Below are 18,988 nucleotides of genomic sequence, written 5' to 3' on the forward strand. Positions count from 1 at the left end.
CTGAAAAACAACAAACTTTTCATCGAAAACATTTTTATCATAAACTTTTTTGCGTTTCCGTTACAAAGACAGATCAAATGTTCTACGCATTTTTTAACAATTGCACATCTCTAATCTGCATCTCACGATCAATCCCTAGCAGGATCCTTAATGAGTTCAACACGCATTGATCGACTAGGTATGACCACAGAGGATTTCGCGGGTTCCTTTCAGGGTTTATCAATATCGCGAGGGGTTAATTGATCAAGTCCCTTTCGTCGTAGCCATATCTCTGACGAAGGGCTGACGTCACCTAGTCCATAGCACACGGTCCTGGCGATCCTGATTAGCATTAACGATTCATAGACCCGGGACTAACTAGGGTCGTCCTACGACCTCTCGCCATCTTCTCCACTTCCTTCTCGTCTTCCTACATGTCTACCTACCGCAAGTTATCACGCCTGTCGACAAGGAGGTTATCTTTCGCGTTCGATGATCGCTGAATTTACATAATGTTTGTCGAGTGCGAAGTATTCGTAAACCACGCTTTAAGTGAATTTGATGATAAAAGACTCGAGATCTAAGAGACTATATAATATTCGAGTTATTATCAAGAATCAGATATGTAAGGATTTGAAATTATCGTGATCCGAGGTTACAAAATCACTGATTCTCTATACGGTTGGATAAACAATCACCATTGACATTGAAGATTTTGGAAGGAAGCCAGGACACATACCCACTGTAATCAAGGTCTTACGTATTAAGACTAAGAAGTTCCGTAAAATATTTGTTTCTAAGTAGTTAGTAAGCTAGATACTAGCTGAAAAACAAGTCTGAATTATTCTCTTGTATAAGTCGTATAAATTATGTCATATATCGACAAGATCAAAGTTTCATACTACAATTTACGAATTTACATTCACTCAAACATTCTACAATACCTCCCAGACTACAATCTCCTGCTTCGAACGGTTATAGTCATTTCACTAAACCTTGACGAACCACGCCAACTCGACCCACGTAAACTCGACTCAGAATTAAGGAATCTTGGCAGAATGGACACGATGACATGTAATTTCGGCGGAGTAAATTCGCAATACGCGTGAAACACGTTAGCGCGTCTTTCAATGGGAGAACGAACGTTCACGCGGCACAGGCTGCGGTTATTACGAAAGGACAGGACTCGGGGTCTTTCGATGTCCTGCAACGTTCGCAGGCCGATCTCTAGGGAGGTCCTTCGAATTTTCCAGTCGACGGAGGGAAGCTTGTCGGCCAAGTTGCATATTACCATTTCTCGATTCGACGTGTGAGGAGAGGATGCCGGCATCGGTGCGTAGGCACACGCACACAAACCCTCTTTCGCTATTTGTCCTGTACATCGGCGTTAGTCCCTGTGGCATTAGACAAGGGTATCGGGGATGCTCGGGGGTGCTGCTCGTTGTGATTGGTGTGGGTCCGACTGACCATTTGAATACACGGCACTGTAATCACGACTGCGCCACCTCACTCTTTCTCTCTCTCTGTCTCCCCCTCGTACTTCCTCTCTTTCTCTTTCCACCAAAGCTTCCTCACACTCCTTCAGGCCTGACACTCTCTTTGCCTATCGCATAGTCATCGCGCCTTCTCACCCCCGTGTCACGCGCCTCACTGTCCGGGGAATACCTCCAGATTGCTACCATCGTCCGACATCCTCTCTATTCGTTTCCATCGTCGCCTCGTCGGACCTTCGCGACGATATCGCGAGGATTCCCACTGTGACTCTTGCTTCAAGCTGGATCCATACAAGCATCCACGATGACCGACACTTTTCTGTGGTTTTTGCCATCAGATATCGATGCTTCCCTGATGGTCATTGGTGCTTCCCGTTTTATTATTGTCCATGCAGACATATAGACTACCTGTTTTAGGGAGATGGAGGTAATGGAGAGGTTTTAAGAATCTTGGAGAAAGACGATAGTTTGACGAATTCGATCGCCACAGTGTGATACTGTCAAGAAAGTTCATAATTTTACATATACTTTGTATTATTTCTTTAAATTTTAAAGTCTTTTTATTCTAATCTTCGATTGTAGTAGATTATGGACAGATTGAGCTCATAAAATCTCAAAACAAAAAAGAAGTATAGTAACGAATATATTTAATAAAATGATAAAAATCCTAACTCGAATGTCGAAGAATACCCAACTCTACTGTGGCGAGAACAATCGTACAAGCGGGCGCGGAACATTCTCATCCGTCCCAGAAAGGAAATTATCCAGGAGACGTCTCGTTGGATTTCTCTCGTTACCGCGTCATTCCGGATGTGAAAATGCTCGCGTAACCGGTTCTGAATTTGCATGTTCGTCGCTCGGAGGCAGTGGGATAGGTTGTCGAGGAAGCATGGCTGACTCGTAGCATCCCTGCCATCAGCATCACTATCGCCAAAAACCGTTTCACATCCATTTTAATCGATTCCTCCCATGCGACGAAGGAAGACACTTGTGTCCAACGAAGAGTAAGACACGCGTTCAAAGACCAGAACCCGAAGAATGGATGAGGATAGATGCAATGTCTAGCGTTACTGTCGCTGTAACACTCACTACTACACCACTAGGAGAAACGAAGAGAAACGCGAAGGGAAATAGGGGGACGTAGAAGGGACGAAAAGGAAAGAAGAGACAGGTAGTTGCGGGAGCTGAATTCGAGCAGGGCGATACGACAAGACGTGGTTGAACGTGTAAACGTTGCACTTCCACATTCGCGAGCACGTCATGTAGACCGGCTACTTTGCCTAAACATTTGCTCGGTGCTTCATCTGCTAGGAGCCTAACCCTTCGCTATTTCATTAAATTAGAAGGAGGCTGGCTGGTTGGTCGGTTTGCTGGCTGACAGTCTGCTTCAGACCTGTACGTTACTGGTGGCCTTCTCTCGTCTCTATCCTTCTCTTCAGTATCCGCGAAACCGCTGGAAACTTTCGCTTTTACCGTCATTTTATAATTCATGGCGTCGTCCTGTCGCTCGTATGTAATGCGGGTCGCCTTTCGTAACGTGTCGTGCCGTTGAGTAAAGAGGGTTGTATTCTCTTCTCTCCTTCCTTCAGCGTTTTTCCCTCTCTAGCATGAAAGCGTGTTGTGTATTTCTCTTGCTTGGCGTGCCGCTATTGCTGCCATAGCTGCGCTTTCGTGCGCCGTACGCGCGCTTCGCAACCCGCTCGAGCAAACGGAAAGGTAAATCATGCATTTTATTATCGGCTACGAGGGATCCCCGAGAACTGGTGCTCGTTACAGAATCTAAACCGTTAGTTGCTCTTCTCTATCTCTCTTTCTCCTCCTTTCACCTCTCATACGCTCTGTGATGTGGGGAATGAGATGCCACCAGGGAAAGTGTAACACGTTGGTCTGACACATATTTGTCTTGGTGCCGTTCAAACCTGCTGTGCGTATTTTTAGTATCTCCGCTTCCTGTCTTGTCGATAACGCTACCTGCTGGACTCGACGTAACGGCAAACCGAAGAACGGGGTGAATCGTTAGTCCGCTTTGAACGGGTCGGTTGTAGTAGTTCTGACTTGTTCGGTGCTGTGTAGAAACTGGGAATCGTTAAGGTATTAGTCGATAATCGTAATACGATATAGAATTTAATATTTTCGATGCATGTCGAGTTTCTTCGGTGCACCAAATTTTAATTATTTTCTATTCATTTATCCACGTATATGATGTACATATAATATTTTCCTGTTGTTGCGTTTACGTAGATATCCTTATTTCAGTTTTTCTATTATTTTATATAGTGAAGTATTATAGATTTTATAAATAAGGTTTTAGAAAGTAAGACCCTATGTCACTGAAAGAGTTAAAGGTGTTCAACGTATAAAATAGAAAATATGGGTCACGAAGTTATATAACTTTAAACTGACTTTAAACTAACTGAATTTAATTCTTAATGGATAGTTCAACAGATTCAACATAACATTACTAGGAACATATATTGTTGCATGCTTAATGTCGTAACTGGAATAAATCCGAAGTTCTGCCCCATTACATCTAAGCATGCTGCCCCTACCCTATCTTTACATCAGTATAATACTATGCCGCGCTGCCTGCTCCATGCGATCCACGTTCGTCTTCTCTTTCTCTTCTCCGCCATAAAGCGTCCCTTGGCCTCTCTCCTTGATTATTTTCCATAGGCGTAAAGCCTAATTAAAATGCCTCTTTTGCGATCCTAGATCGATCATTGGTCCAGCTTCTGTTTCACTTATACGTTCTCGTATAATTTATCGTCATGGTTTTGTTAACATGATTTCAAAATGTTCAATAAATACTTTTATTATTAGCATAGGAGCAAATAGCGTAAATACTCTTCCGCAAGTACGGTATCCTGTACACATGATAATTATTATTTTGGAAAGATTTAAGAAAATATTATATACAGAGTATATTACGTAAAGTAGAACTAAAATATGTTCCTTTACTTGAAATGAAAGAGTAATAAATAAGAATATACCTTTAGGAGTTAGGTATTATTTATTAGATGTTTTGAATTCTGTAGTAAACTCGAAGTTACTGAATATTTTCTATTTTCATAGAAAGCTCGAAGCGTTGTATATTCAAAGATCCTGCACCTTTCCAAGAAGTTTAACGCCGATCCTCATTGTCTTAGAGACGGGCGTTACGCCAATGCCGAAGGGTTGAGATCGACCGTTGGCGGGTGTCTCCTCTCTTTATCTCCTTGCACAGATTTTAATATAAATTATAATCTAATGTCGTTTCTTAATACCTTTCCATCCCCCGCCCTACGTCGTTCTTCCTACCCCAAAACGGCAGGGTCATTATTAGGGATTTCTCATTACGCGATCAATCATTCCCAGGGATCGCGGACCTAATTTCTTGCGTCAATTAATATCGTGATGCCGAGCATCGATAGAAGACCGTCGACAGTCCTTTTCTTACCCTTCGATCTCGTCATCCCTTATCCCTATAATATTCCAGAATCGCCTTAACGATATGCGACAGTTATTCTTGTCGGACATTTTCGACATTATGTATTTTGATGTCTGTCTTTCTTGGTATGTTAATCTGAATTCCTCGTTGATAAGTTTAATATTTGATAGAATATTTGATGTGCCAATTGAAATGTTTGTGCAGCGTGGTGACAAATCTCCCCTGTGTATGTTCATTTTAATAATATTAAAGTAAGGATCGATAACAAAAACAGAGCTTCAAAGAAAGTATGATTCTTTTTCCAAAAAATTCTTATTATCTACAAAATAGATTCAATCATCACTTGTAGCCTTTATGATCATTATATCAAAAACCTAACGTATGTCTTTTAAAACAAGATCATTTTCCATTTTGTTAATTTTATCAACTAACTCATCGATTCATTTAAGCCGTTCATTTAAAACGTTTTTTCTTATCAATTGAAATGCAAACCTCGATCTCAAACCGTCACCTTCCAGAAAGCTTTCCTTTCACCACAAAATCGACAGTGATGTTGGTTCTTGAGACAAAGGAAAAATTTCCGAATGGAGATCTGCGAGTTTGATTTCCCGAAGAACTTCTTCGACGCCTGAAGGCGATAGAAAGGATGGCCAGAGATAGAAAACAAATCTATGGATCTATATCTCGGACCAGCAGGGATCATCGTTCTCTCCCCCGCGATAGATATACGGTGGACAGATATATGCTCTCTCTGTGCCTCTATCTCTCTCCGTTTCTTTTGTCTTTGGTGTTTACACTAGTAGCTAACGCTATGAGTTCCCGTATTTACGTACAAATACGTATGGATATCTACACGTGTCGTTTGTGTTTGCCTTCTTATATCTAGCCATATTTCGTCTTGTCTGGTAGCTAACCTCGAGAGTTCACTGTAAATGGCCCTCGAAAATTGGATCAGTCACTTCCTTATAGAATTTCGAATTCCGATTCCTTGTCTTTCGTGAATGGTCTTATATTTTTACAAAATATTACTGGCTATCGGTTACCCCATACTGCTGCATTTGTGATAATTATATATTTAATCTCTCGATGTCTGGTGTTTTAGGAAAGAGAATAAAATTGTTGTATATTGTAAGAGTGAGATTCATCGAAACGCTAATTTTTAAATGTACCTTTCTTAAATTGTCTTTAAATTACCAAGATGCAATGATTATGTTTTAAAAGTATTCAATCTAAGCAACAAAAATGGTATTATTTTTTATGAACTTTGTGGTTTACCAGAAATTATTCAAACGTTTAAAACTATCTATACGTTTAAGCCACGCGGTTGGTTTCAACAACTATGGCGCTCACGTTGGTATTCTTTCCTCACGGACCGTTGAAATCCCGAAAAGTTGCGAGAAGTATTAACCTAGATCGTTAAGTACGACGGTGAAACTGTACTCGTTTCTTTTAGTTTCCAAACTACGTCGGTGTTGTTGAAGGAATTCGAATATTTCCTCACGTGGCTGATTATGGTTCGTTTTTGTTGCTCGTGTTAAATCACAGGGAATTGCTTATAATAATTATACTGTAATCCCAGATTTGTGTAATTTGTATTTCTATAATATACAATGATAACAAATACAAAACGAATTACTAAAATATTATACGAAACACGTTCTATTCTTTCTGATATCAAACGCGTTATATACCAGGATAAATATTTCGACGATCGTTGAATGCCTCCAAAAGTTTCATTCCAATCCGAGCCAGCAGCAATTTTTTAAAAACCAGCAGGTCTATTAATGCTCGACGGAATTGATTTCCGAGCGTTTTTGAAAAATGTATCTTCAGCTTCCCAGTGTTTTCGCGCCCCAATCGCCGAGAAAATATCGTGCATTTCATGGAATTAATTGGTCAGAGGGTTGAAACATAATACAATCGTCCACAGAAAAGGTTCGCGTATTGAATCTGGCTCATTTTTTCTATTTCGGTTTCCAAACTGCGAACAGGTACGATCGTGTTTGACCAGTGAAATTAAATTTTCCGAAGTTGCTCAGGTTGTTATTTAGAAAGTGATGCAACAAAAGGATTTAAGGAGCGTGCAGCTAGCTATGTCTCTAGGCTTCCATTCGTCATTCCGGGAAGAGTGTACGCGTATCGCTGTTCCACTCGCTCAAAGTTCGACTCATTGTAGTTCGGCTAAGTTATTCTTCAAACACAATGAGCAACTTAGCGACCTAAGTGATCTCAGAAGTTCGTAACTCGGTCCGCAGTAAATAACGCCCAAGTTAAATTCTTAACTTTGATGATAAGTTGTGGGCTACCCGTGTTGCCGGTTGCTTTCTTCTGGTCCTGCACATACACACGCGCGCGCGCGCACACACGCATATTTTTTTTGTTATAGTATTTAAAACATTTTCTATACTATGTAAATTAAGAATGAAGACATAGTAAGTCACGAGTCATCAATTATCATAATAACAAGCGTTGCTTTATTCATCGACTTTATGTAGCGAAGTATTTACGAATCAAAATAAAAAAATAAATGCTACATGCCACACTATGTATTGAGCTATTTTACTGTAGCTATGTTATCCTTTGAAGTTGTAAATTTCTTATAAAAAAATCTTAAAAAGTGAGATTTCTACAATTCTCAATACGTTTTATAAAACTAATAATAGAACAGTAGTTTAAACGAACTATTTTAAATAGAAGGAATTGTTGCAGTAGAATAAAACGTTGCGACATTTCCACGTGACATCGTTGATTCAGAAAGATAACGAAGTGTCTCACGAGAGGGTAGTAATAGACGATATGGTCAGGGGAATGGGGGGTGATCAAACTTTAGACTTTGAACTTTCCCGAGTGTCCCGGCGGTTGTTTTATTTCACTCTCGGCTATTAACATATTTCTCTTCTGCATTTTTCCTACTTTCGATCAGTGTTTGCATAATTGTACGTCCACAACCGGTGCTTATCTGCGTTTCCCTACGAGAAAGTCAATGCACATTGGCAACCTTTTCGAATAGAACTTCAGATGATTATGAGGAGAAATTTTCCTACAGGAAACGCTCTATTAGTAGAGAGTAGAAAGTAGAAAAATCTGATTCTAAACAAAATTCTTATGCAAAATTCTGATTTTTTTTCTCCAAATTTATTTATCTTCGATCCACCTAAAATCGATCGAATATCGTTTCCATCATTCTTCCATCGGTATCTCTGATTCTCGAAAAAACTAAACAACTGGTGGACAATTCTCATTTCCATTGGTCAACACATTGTCTCCCAGTTTCTATACTTCCATGGAAATCTTTTCCCTGTGGCGTTGTCTACCGGGTAATTTCACGAGCTGGGACGTTTATTGCTCGTGATAGCTGAGAACGTAGCGACAATAAGAACAAAAAGAAAAGCTTCCAAAAACAAAAAGGGGCAAGAGCAAAGCCAGAAAAAGAGAGACAGAGAGATAGTGAAAGAGGTAGATGAGGGAACGGGCAGGCGGTAGCGGATGGCAAAAGAAGCAAAAGGAGGAGGAAAAACGCGGTTGGCGAGCAGGGAAGCTCTTTCGAGGCAGCCACGGTCGAGAGAAGAGAGGTTTTTCCTCAGGGCGCGCGCACGTATGACCACGACCACCTACGACGACGACGACGTCGACGGCAACAACGGCAAAAAGTTACAGGAAAGTAAGCCTACCGTGGGAGGCGTGGATCGTGGAGCTTTTCCCCGTGCTACCTCCCGGAAAGTTGCTCGTCGAGCTTTCCAGAGTGGGGAACAGGAAGCACGCGTGCGCGAATCAGACGAGTAGAGAGTGACAAGGTTCAGGGATACCGAGCGACCGAGATAAAGAGAGGGATGGAAAACCCGTAGAAATTCGTGGCCAGGATGGCCGCGCGGGGAGGAACATCGGGAATCGCTGGGGCAAGACTTCAGCACTCCTCCTCGAAGATCGAGGATGCGAGCACGCTGTTCTAGAGGAACTCGCTCGTTTTTCTAGAGGAACGTACTGATTTTCTTTAAAAAATCTATCAATGAATCCTTCTTTCTTTCCTGTATTTAAAGATTGTCTTATATTGAAAGAGATTGTACGCTGAATGTATGTTTGAAACGTTGGATGCTTTAAAAATGGAATTGCATTTGTTACGACGTATAGGGTAGATTTTATGGTCGATTTGATGGGATTGGGTGGAAAGTTTAGATATAATGGTAATTCATGTTAATTAGTGTGCTCTATCGTTCGACTGTGATAATAGGGAACGTTTCTTCAAGTCATTAACGTTTCACGTGGAAGAGATTCGGCTTTGGAAGTTTCTCGTTCGACTTCTTCTTTTTCCTTCGTAGTTATTAGGAAGTTCGTCCTGTTGGGAAGTAGTGGTATAATCGGTGGTAGAGGATGTCTGACCAGCTGTGGCTGCATTTTCGACTGTTAATACTGTTAAAGAACTTGATTGAATTAAGATTATGCGATGGTTCCAGATGAAAGTAGTAAGCTTATTAATGATGCTCCTGGATGGATCGTAAATAATAAGATCTCAAATTTATTAATATTTAAGGATGAACGTTATTTCTCCTCTTATATTTTAAAATTAGTAAGAAGAAAGTTATACACAACTTCGAAAAACGCGATGCTTCTCGATAAATGATATTAAAGAAAATATTAATTTATTCTTAATTTTAGATTCGTTCTATGTTTGATCTTTACTTAAGAAAACTTACTGCAACATTTCCAACGATTATGTGAAGGTTAAAGGTAATTGGCAGAAATATGAAGAGCGCGACTGCTTATGGCGTGTAAATACTAATCGTATCTCTTAATGACGAGGCAAAACGAAGGAGGAATTTAAATGTCTTTAATGTTCAGCCTTTCACGCGTTGAATATAGAACATTCTTAAACGTTGTACCAAACTCTCCTGACACGTGTTCGGAATGTCGTGAACTAGTTCTCGATTCGAATTTTCTGTGTAATTGAGTTTTATATTTCGCGAATGATTTTAATAATTTCCTATTAGCAACTTGCTCGAAGTTTGTTCAACAAGTGTTACGAATATTCAAAAGTGTGTTGATATCTCGAAGTATTTTTTTTCACAAAGAATGTGATATTTGCTGATATAAAATGCGATATTAATTTATTATATTTTCTTTTGGAACTTTAAGAATAGTTTCTTTTATCTAATTACTTGTTTTCTTCGATTTAGAAGTAAGTTAAATTTAGTCAATTTTAGAACATCTATTATTTCTGAGATAATAGCTTTCTGAAGATAGTATTACGATGATAGAATTACCCGTATTTCTGATATTTCAGTGATACCGCAATTACATATAACTAGAATATATATATGAATAATATATATAGAAAACATAAAATATTAATATACAAAAATATTTTCAAAAAGCAGATAATGACAGAGATAAAACACAGATGATGAATTTTAGAATGAAAAACAAGGATTCATAGAAAATCTACGCTTATTCCAATTAACCATGTTGGCTTACCGTAGAACACCTTACGAGGGCATTTTTGGATCAAAGACCGTCATTCCTTAACTTATATAATTTCCTCTTCGTTTATCTCCGCTAATAGATCTCGTATTTCCGCCTTCTTTGCGATTTTACATTTCCTCGTGTAAATTTTCCCGTTGATTTTCAATTTTAACCTCCGTCTACGCAATCCTCTCGTGTTCGGCTGCAGTTTCACAGCGAACTTTCGAAGGAAGTTGGAAGAAGTAGAAGTTGCCAACAGTTGGTGAGAAGAAGGACGGAAAAGAAGACGAAGGTGAAACGACCATTTCATTGGTAGATCTTAATCCACTTAATAGATTCTAAATGAAGCAGTTCTGATCTGGCAGGACAGGACTGCTCCTTAAGCGGTGGAATAAAAATTTGTCGTGCAGAATGCATGGACGTGCTTCAGTTGATGTTGCTTCGTAACACTGCGTTTATTCAGAAAACAATGACGAATTCTGAAATCATAAAAATTCACTGGATTTTTATTCCAATTTTAATTTCTTCTTCAATTTCAATATGGAGTTGAAGTCATAAATCCATGGACACCCTTTGGTCGATATTCCTTTTCTAACGAATGTGTGCTATATTAGTAACTCGAATAATTACAAGTTTTATTCTACAATCTATTATAAGCATTATAGTTTCACAAAACTTTTGCTATTTCTGATAATCACCGTGAACAAAAAGAAATTTCTATCGATCACAGAGCGAATGACCGAAACAGACGACCATTCCGTGTAAATGTAATGCATCGGAGCAAAAGATGAAAGTACATAGAGATAATAATTTGTCTGGTTCGGCTACAAAGCGGCGCATCGTGTAAAATATGAAATTCTAAACAGACGAACCGGGACATTGGCTCGGTGTCCGTCACTGCAACACGTTGCAGCCCCCGAAATAGTCGATGCCCGTTTACGCGAGAGTCTTCTCTAACGGCATATGCAAACTACACAGACCTGGCCGATCCGTCGTTCATCGTCGCCGATAAATATTCAGTTGTGAAGAGAGGCGGTCGGAAGGAAGGAGGAAGGAAGGACGGAGGAACGCTTTCGTTGGTTTCGTTCGCTTCCTAGGATCTGTTGAAAAATGAGTTTATCCTGGATCGAGGCGGCTGGACCGGGTCAGGCGGAGCTCTCTCGGCTGCTCGGACAATTTCGAGGGAGCTGTCGTAGATACGTGCTGGTTGCTTGCTTTTGACGGTCTCTCGAGTAGCGCAGAGGGCTTGGTGTATTGGTGCAGCTTCAAGGGTGGTGGCCAAAGGGAGAGACGCATCGGTCTCCGTAGCTAATTTATGACTTCGGAGGTGAATTTTGTGCAGGAAACACATCAAAGTTCAGTAACGGTCAATGCAACCTGTGCACACATACACATACCGATAGCTATAGACACGTATACGCGCGTGTACACATGTATAAGCAGGAAGAGAAGAAGAGAGAGAGAGAGAGGTTTAAAAGGAGAGAACGATGAAGAGAGGCAAGGAGAAAGAGAGGAGGGAGAAAGAGAGAGAAGCTTCACGGACGGTAAAGCAACCACGGGCCGCGCTCTAACTACGTTAAAAGTTTTAATATTAGTTTAGTCGACGGCCACGGTAGATTGAGACGTAATTCCAGGTAATACCACGGTTCTACGAGCTACTTCCAGCTAATACCGAACGAAACGCGTTCTACAAAGGACCCTCCAGCCCCCGCGCTCCTTAATCTGCATTAAACTCGACGTTCGGTAGTCCGCCTACCGTCGAGGAACGAACTGCTGTCCGCGATCATAAGGCATCTTCGGTTTCGCCACGTACGATTCCGCAAGGCTTTTGCTTTCTTTGCCGCCGGGGCTTCCCCAAGAATTCCGAATACTTGTTGGCTCTGAATGCTTCTAGTTGATGAACGCTAGAGATGTTTGGGTCTCTAAATACGGTGGCCCAAGCGAATTCTGTAATGGCGAAGAAATAATTTAATAAAATTTTTGTGGAATAACTTTGAGACGATGGTACAAGTGTTGAGTAGTATTGGAAGTTGGTGTTTGTAATCAAATTTTGTCAGATTTCGGAAAGGAACCTAACTTGACAATTAGTCATATTCTAGAAAACAATGACGTAAATATGTCATGAAATTCCTTGGAACAACTAGGATTGAAATGAGGCTTGCGAAGATTTCCGTATTTCAGTTTCCATGGTATTCAGTTTCTTTAGCTGTAATAATAATAAGAACAGTCCGGTTTAGCAACCGGGCGAAGCTCACGGTCGAACTCGGTTCCTGTTTGTCCCTGAGCGGAAACAGTGAAAGCTGTTGGTTACCAGTTCTCCAGAACTTTCCATCACGCGGCTGATATTCTGGAGTGAGGAAGAAAAGGAACGACGCCGCTTCCTCCGCAGTAGAAACATTTGCTCCGAAGGAACAGAAAAAATGCACCTGCGACGGGTAATAATTTGCACCGTCCAGGCAGCCTAAGGGACAGGGCGGGCCTAAAGGGGGAGGCGAGGGTGACTGGAAAAGGAAATAACTCGGAGGTGGACCACGCGTTTTGCTTGGAAGCTCGTCTCCGTACCAGCAAAATCGTACTACGCCCTATCTTTCTCCTCCTCCCCCTCCTCCTCCTCCTCCTCCTCCTGTTCCTCCACCTTTATCCGCTTCTCTGCTCCTCGTCTCTTCTTCTCTTCTCTCCACTCTCTCTTTCTGGCTATGGCCCCTGCCTCCCTTCCTCGGGAGGCGAGTCGATGCGTACGTACGAACACAAGCGAGAAAAGTTTTACTCTCACTACCACTAGCTCACGGTAACGCACATCCAACCTCCTCTTGCCTCCTCTCATCCTTTCGTTCTCTCTCTGTCCGTCGGTCCTCTCTCCTCGATCGTCTGTGTTTCCCGGGTCTCTCCGTTTCTCTTTGGTCTCTCCTCTCCTCTAATCTAACTCCTCACGAGCGCACACAGGCGCGCAACTCCTGACGATGTAGCGACGCGGCGCGCGGCCCTCTCTCCTCACCAATACCAGCTCGAAATTCTCCTCTGGCTCCTTCCACTTCCACCTCCGTCGTCTCCTCGTTCTCCACCTCCTCTTCCTCCGACGTCCTCCTACTGACGCTGCCGCCGTTCTCTCGCTGTGTACGACCTCTCGGGGTTGCTCGTGGAAAATCGCCGCTCTTCGCCGACGTCGCGGCGCGCACCGTTTGGACTGATCTCTCGTACGGCTGGCTAACGTCGATCACGGGTCTACGTCCTTCTCTTTTCGCTATCGCGGACGCGTGTTTCCTTATCCAAATCGTTACCAACGATCCAGGATCTTATCAGTGACCGCGTTTTCACGCGTTCTTCCGGCTTCCACACGGATCTCCAGTCATCCTCGTGGTACGATCCTTCTCGCAAGCGTTGCCTGTCTTCGATCGAAATGAACGAGTAAGTACCATTTGTGCAAAGAGACATTTTTATACTCTCTTCGTGTTTATTGATATGGTAGGTTCAATTTTTGGTACTTTCTGCTATTTCATACCTGGAAGACTCTTTCTGATTGTTGAAGTGTGAATCTGTTTTAATTAAAGATGTGTCATTCGTTTGTTAACTGAGCACATATTAGAAAATTATCATTTTGTGGTCTTCAACGTGAAGACCAAGCTACGTGTACTATTTAAAAACTGTACGTTTTTTCTTTAATAGATAATCTCGGTTATAATTAGACAAAATTGGTTATCCAAGTAGCACGAGTTTTACTATTTATTAATAAGGCCAAGTATCGTATAAGTTATCATTGGAATCACGCACTGCATTCACATCACGTTCCTATAATTTAGTATCAAACTGCACCACATAAATTCAAAACCATTTTTTTGCTACTACGATCCGCATCTTCAAAATCCACTTCGGCAGTCCATTAGACTTATGTACCAAAGATCTCAAACACCCCTATTCCACTTGCGTATCTAAACTTGTAACATCCACCTCCATGAAAACTAGTATCAGCTACGTTTCGATATCGTTGTATCCATTCGGTCGGTCGCGTTCTCGCCCGCTGGTACGTTTCTCGCGATGGCAAATTCGGAATAGCCCTCCGAGTGAAATAGGCTTCTGCGTGGCCGGTGCACTTGGAATTTGATTTTCGTCAAAGTTTCCAAGGTGAACTGGTCGCACTGGCAAGTGCGCGCATCTGCAAGACTATACATACACGTAGGGGGGTCACGAGGGGGACCAGAAGGAGTAGGGGGCCACAGGAGAGGAACAGAAGCGGAGGGCGAGAGGTGCTTTGGTCCGGAACTTTGTTCTTGTTCTTGCGAAGAACTTCGACTCACCTTCTCATCTCTCCCTCTCTCTCTCTCTCTCTCTCGTTCTCTTTCGGCGTTGGCCCCCTTGCTGCACCCCCTCCGCCCCGCCACCTCTACGGCTCGTGCCATTGAACAAACTAGTCCGCTTCAACGATAGTTACTTCTTTCTTGTTACGCGGCTACCAAGTTTCGCACCAACGCGCCGCTCAGGAAGGTTGCGGTGAACTTGGTAGGAAGCTCGTTTCCTACGTTCACTCTCGCTCTCTTTCTCTTCCTCTTACTCTCACCGGTTTGTGTCTGGTGCTCCGTTTTCGGCCACGAAGGATCACCGGGATTCGGGGTTAACGACAGCTGGCGCGTTTCGTCCCGGTTTCCAAAGACAGGGCCGATCAAGGCCAAGTACAAAAGGACTTCTTTGGTACCCGTTCGGAGTTTCCTGCCCCATCTTAAGTTGATTCAGCTCGAACTTAGGCTGGAGTTCCGCGTAGATACGTCACTTCCCCTGGATTCTGTTTCTCCTTCGATGGAATACGGTGCTGCACGAGGTAGATGGTGACTGGTTTTTCGGGCTGCGATGAGGGTGTTTGCAGTTTCTTCGAATGCGGGATGCTTTCAACGATGTACGAAGGTTTTAGATCTCGTTCGAGGGTAATAGACAATTGTAAGAGAAATGGAGTTGGTTTTATGGAATTATTAGCTGGTATTGGGTACTTCTTTTGTACAAAGATATGTTTCTGTTTGTATATTATTATTTATGCTTTAAGAAATTTGCTTTTAATATAATTTCATTAGTTTAAGTGCTTCTTCCGTAAAGGTTATCGTATCTGGTTCTTAAGTAGTATAGATTTTTAAGTATACAAACATAGTTTACGGCAAGTACCTTTTTCGATTGCATTTAGAAAAATCCTTTCTTCAATCACGTCACTACTATAATACCAATGACATTTTATTTCATTCTTCGATACTTATCCTCACCAATTATACAACCTATGTTTTTGTCTCTACTACTAAAAGAATTCACTTTCCTATCACTCACTGAATTTTCGAAACCACCTACGAATCGATTTTTCAAGGAACGACTTCGTCCAGCACCCACCACCAACTTTACCCCCGAATTATCACGATGCTCGGATGATTCGATCGAGAGATGATTAATTATACCAGCTTCTTAAGAATTCTTCTATCACCTTCCGCCGCGGCAAACGGGAGAGACAAAGGGGGAGAGAGAGATAGTTCCCAGAGGGAGGGGGAGAGCACGCGAGGAGAGAAACAGAGAGAGAGAGAGAAAGAGAGAGTTAGCTGGTAGGGGAATTGTTACCCGAAGTTTAAACTTGGTTGTCGACTGCCGTTAACAAGGTTTGCCATGGGGCTGGTTCAGTAGTGTCTAGGTCTCGGGGTGTGCCACATCTCGCGCCCATGTTCATTCCGGCGTCTTGGCTCCGTCATCGAAAGTACCGAGTACTTGTCGCGTCACTCTTTTCCATTTTGTTCTTCCTATGAACTTATGTTCTTCCTATCGAAGATGTTCGACGTCGCCGACGGTGTACGTACGCGTCGTCGCCATTGGTGAACCAGCCTCAAGACCATTGCAATTGTGACACTATTCGTTGTGTATTTTACCTGATGTGTCAGTTTTACGTCGGTTTGAACATGAAAGGATTACATTGAATTAATGACTTAATGGAGGAGAACGGAAGTGCTTGGTGACATATTGATGGCCTAGCAGATTTGAGATGTAAGTGTCTGTTTCTTTTTTGGAAAAACAGAGCGTGTGAGAAGAATGCAGTGTTGCTTTGTGAATTGCGTTTTCGAAATTGATTTTATGTTAGGTTGAGGGAACGCGATTCTGTGTAATGATCTTTAATAATATTGGAGGAATACAATACACACATACAATTCTCCCATTATCCACGATTGTTAGAGTTTATACTTGTACATAGTATAATTTGTATTGAAAATTTGTACACAGACTTAGTAGATTATTTCTATATTTAACCTTTAGTTTCCATCATTTCTCTTAGCTCAATACAATTTTTTCATTATCCATCATTGATTTTTTCTTACTATGGCCCTTACTGCCTGTTTAATACCTAGTTTTTAAACTTTATATTAGATAAATTATAGAAAAGAACCAATTTAAATAATTTTCGATACGTTACTAAGCAATCGTTGGAACGCGATGATCCACAAGTTTGGAAAACATTTAGCAATCTGATTTCGGCGGCAGGTTTCCTTTTGATGACACCGGTTCAAACCGTCGGATAGCTCCGAATCGGATTGCGCTCCCTTCCGAGGAATAAGGGTCGTTCTCGAGAGCGTCCGAAGATTACAGACCGTGCGGGGAGCTCTGAATTTAGGAGGAAGAATAGTAGTGAAGCAACCGGCATCGGGTGAAAACTCACCCCCTGCGTGTCCGTTGATTATATCGATTCGAGGCCTACCTAACGGAATTACGTTCAGAGTGGCCCTAACCTCGCTCAACCTTAAAGGCACCACCTAAGGATCGCCGCCCAAATATTTTCTATGACCACAAGATCTCCAAAATTGAAACTTCGGAAACGTACATATTAAACATTCTGATATATAACATAGATAAATATGTAGCGGCACTCGACGGTAAAATTCATAACGGTTTCCGTCCAGTGAATTCGCTACACGAAATAGGCGGTTACCGATGGTTAATCAAAATCCGTCGTTTTTATCGTGATCATATGCCCTCGAGTTGACTACCCGAAAAGTTAAAATTCGTAAACAAGGTCGAGAGTTCAGCGTTCGTTGGGATCTTTCGAGAACACCTTCGAAATTAAAATCCCAACGCCTTTTGTCAACTCCGACGGTTATAAATATAGCGAACAGGGTAGTGAGGCAATCTTTGTTATCGAATGACACGAGCAGTAGCAGCTAAGTTGATACTTCCCTTACGCTGATATATTCGTAATCACGAATCAAGCCAGCAGTTGTGTTATACGACTAGTATACACGTAGGGTATACTTTAATAAATTATATTGTTAAATATACTCTAGTGTTTTTAAACCTTCTATCGCCAACATACACCTCAAATATTCTGATGTATAACGTAACTATGATTCGATCAATCTTTCTTGAAAGAAAGACATTTAAATTTGAGTAAACTATGTTCTAATACCGTATAATATTTTTTGTGAACAAATTCTTTGACAAAGGTAGTTCTTGCTTGAAAATAAAGTTATTATGATTGCAAGAGTTATCGTAATATAGCTAATGGTTTGATTAATCGTTTTATTCCTTCTTGTTAGGTTGCGCTTAGTGTTAGACGACGTTACAAAGTTCAGTGATAGTAACTCTTTACATATTATTTCCAAATTAGTTTTGTTTGTAGCGATGATCAGTTAATCGTGGTGTGTAGTGGAGGATGTGCATACAAATATCTTCAGAAAATTTATTATAAAAGGAATTTATATTCTGGTGGTCCTTTGTCATTTCGTTCGATTAATAAATTGAAATCGAAGAATTAGAACATAAAAATTCACATATCGTGAAAATTGTACGTTTTACTTTTACGTAATGATATTGTCGATTCAATTATACAAATTTCAACGTCAAACTTTTTATTTATTAACAACGACAACAGATGGAGCCTGAATCTGTATATATTTTAACAGAAATTCAGCATCATATTTTACTAAATTCCTATTCATTCCCATATTCCATTTACCACCTATCATCACATCATGTTAAATCCTTAGATATCTTATTCTTTCGACGACTCAATCAAATATATATTTTCGATATCTGTTTCATATTTTTATGAACAGAAATCTTTAGAACATTTTAAAGATTTTTTGATTCCTTATTCTTTTTGAAGGAAAACTCTACCACCAAAAACTCTAATTCTTGAAGACCGCCCGATTTATTCACTCAACATTCTCACTTTAACCATTGAGTAACCGGCATCGTGCCGCACCGGTCCATTATTCCAGCGAGTATTAGCCGTTTCTTGGCCGTTTGCACGGTAGCGTGATCCAATTTGTCGAAAAATGCGCTATCGCGACTAACTGCGAGACGGCGCGACGTAAGAAGAGGAGGCAAAACGGCAGGACGCGAATCAAGGGGTGAACATGGGGTAGTTTAAATGGGTGGGGGCGGAAGGAGGACGTCGAGGGACGAGAAGTCGGGGAGGCAGGCAATTAATACGACGCGGAGGCATGCACGTCGGCTGGCAACGGCGAAGGTTCGCTTCATTAGGGCCCGAAGGTAGGGTGGAAGGGTTGATTTTTAGCTTGGAAACCCTCCCACTGCTGCCTCATTGGTTTCCAATTATCGAAATGCCGTCGCCTTAAGGCATCCTCGCCGCGCTCCCTGTCCGTCTCCTGTCCCGGATACCTTT

General features: G+C 41.5%; 1 protein-coding gene across 12 annotated transcripts in view; it reads left to right on the forward strand.

The window, feature by feature from the left end:
- LOC126918331 (mucin-5AC-like) overlaps positions 1–18,988 on the forward strand; it is a 304,827-nt gene that overhangs the window by 93,173 nt on the left and 192,666 nt on the right. The window contains exon 1 of one of the 12 annotated variants that reach the window (XM_050726098.1): positions 3,466–3,563. The exons of 8 other annotated variants lie outside the window; for them this stretch is intronic. The gene's annotated coding sequence lies outside the window, so the exon portion shown is untranslated. Of the gene's footprint in view, positions 1–3,465; positions 3,564–13,445; positions 13,762–16,000; positions 16,357–18,988 lie in introns of those variants that run through there. 3 more of the 12 variants (XM_050726097.1, XM_050726095.1, XM_050726096.1) reach the window with 3 other exon arrangements.

This window comes from Bombus affinis, chromosome 7, assembly GCF_024516045.1.
Source record: "Bombus affinis isolate iyBomAffi1 chromosome 7, iyBomAffi1.2, whole genome shotgun sequence".
In the NCBI taxonomy this organism is placed as follows: domain Eukaryota; kingdom Metazoa; phylum Arthropoda; class Insecta; order Hymenoptera; family Apidae; genus Bombus; species Bombus affinis.